Source organism: Bos taurus, chromosome 26 (assembly GCF_002263795.3).
Source record: "Bos taurus isolate L1 Dominette 01449 registration number 42190680 breed Hereford chromosome 26, ARS-UCD2.0, whole genome shotgun sequence".
In the NCBI taxonomy this organism is placed as follows: Eukaryota; Metazoa; Chordata; class Mammalia; order Artiodactyla; family Bovidae; genus Bos; species Bos taurus.
In genome coordinates, this window is record NC_037353.1 from 25,600,261 (window position 1) to 25,602,014 (window position 1,754).

The 1,754-nt window shown below is 54.6% G+C and overlaps 1 protein-coding gene across 1 annotated transcript in view; it reads left to right on the forward strand.

The window, feature by feature from the left end:
* SORCS3 (sortilin related VPS10 domain containing receptor 3) overlaps nucleotides 1–1,754 on the forward strand; it is a 979,390-nt gene that overhangs the window by 397,138 nt on the left and 580,498 nt on the right. The gene's annotated exons all lie outside the window — the stretch shown is intronic.

Here is a 1,754-nt window from a genome sequence, read left to right on the forward strand (position 1 = left end):
CCGCTGTCAATTTGGTCCTTTTTACAAACTTGGTTATATTTTTTCAGATATTTTAAATTTAACTGACAAGTATAAGATCCTCTTTTTCAAGTACTCTGGGTTTAATGTACAAACTCTTTGCAAACGCTGCAGTTCTGCTAAATTAAATCCTGAATGCAATAAGCCTGAAATTCTTTATTGCAGCAATACTCAGTGTAAGTACAGTCGGATTTTAACTTTTTTTCTTTCTTTCTTTTTTCCGCTGTGCCGCAGGGCTTGCAGGAGCTATTTCGTAACCAGGGATTGAACCCAGACCATGGTGGTGAAAACCCAGAATCTTAACCACTAGGCCACAGGGAAGTCCCCAGATTTTAACTTTAAATCAGAAGCCTGGGCTTGCTCACTGCACTTTGTTGTAAGAGTATGAAGCTAATGGAATTTTTTAAACAAGCTCCTAAAACTCCAAATATGCTCAGATTCTCAGCTCAAAGATACCACTACTGTCATCTTGATGGCCCTAAGCCTAATACTCAGGGCGAGCTGTTCCTAGGGCTGAGACAGGCCCTCCCATGGCTGAGTGAGACCACCTGGGCCCCCTGCACAAGCTCCCAGATCTTCCTCACTGAGCTGCCCTCTGCACCCAGACAGCCTCAGTCCTGCACACGGACTCAAAAAACCTGAGACAACAACAGAGAGCTGTGTGCCTGACAGACACTGCCCTTCCACAGCCCTAGGACCAAAGAACCAAAATAAAATCCTGCCAAATCCCAGATTTCTCTTCAGCTGTCTTACTGGCAGGTGCCCCAAGCAAAGCAACTCCAGGGACACAAGGGAGCGGATACACAGACAGACCTTTGTGGGCAGAGATCCCCGGAGGGCGATTTGACCTAAGATGAGAAGGTGATGAGAAGGTGCTGGGCTGAGGGCATGGCCAGCACCACGGCTGACAGTCTGGCCACTTGGAGCTGGAAAGGAGCCGGTGGCAATTCTTTAGGCATGCACACACTCCTCCAGGGCCCACACGCGAAGCAGGACACACCATGCAGCCCGAGGTCCGAGGAGGATCAGGAGCCACTGACCTCGAGGTGGGCACCAGGCCAGGGGGCCCCATGCCTGCTGTGTGGAGTCCCAGCCTCTGCAGCTCCCTGCTTCCCTCTGCAGGCCAGCCTTCAGCTGTACTGCCTCCGGGGACAGTCCTGGAAAGATGCCCACACTCTGCCGTGGCAGCTGTGAGACTGGCCATTGCCAACCCCACCTGAGGCCTCTGACCTTTCCTTGGCTGTGAGATGGGGGCCATGCAGCCGCTTCCCTGGGACACTTCAAGGAGGCAGTGAAATGAGATGGGGACAGCTGAGCACAGCACCAGGCCCCCCAAGGGCTCCCCACATTTATGCCAACACTTCCCAGGGCACCCTGTTCCTCTGTACCCTTCAGGCCTCACTGTTCACTTCCTCCAGAAAACCCTGAGCCCGCAGATCAGAACAGGGTGCCCCGTGCCCTGTGAACTCCCGTCTCCCACTTGCTGACCCTCACCCGGCCCACAGGGCAGCCAGTACCTGGTGAAGGGCCCGTGGACTCACACCAGGGGCGCCTACCAACTCTGCTGCCACTGCGATGAGAACTCCGGGACCCGGGAACACACCCAGGGTCCCGGGTATCCGAGGGAGGTAGGCCACGTGCGGGGGGCACAGAGCCCTGCAGTGACCAGGGCTGGGGCAAGACGAGAACAGAGCGGCCCAGGCTGCAGCTCGGAGGCATAAGTATGACTCGACACA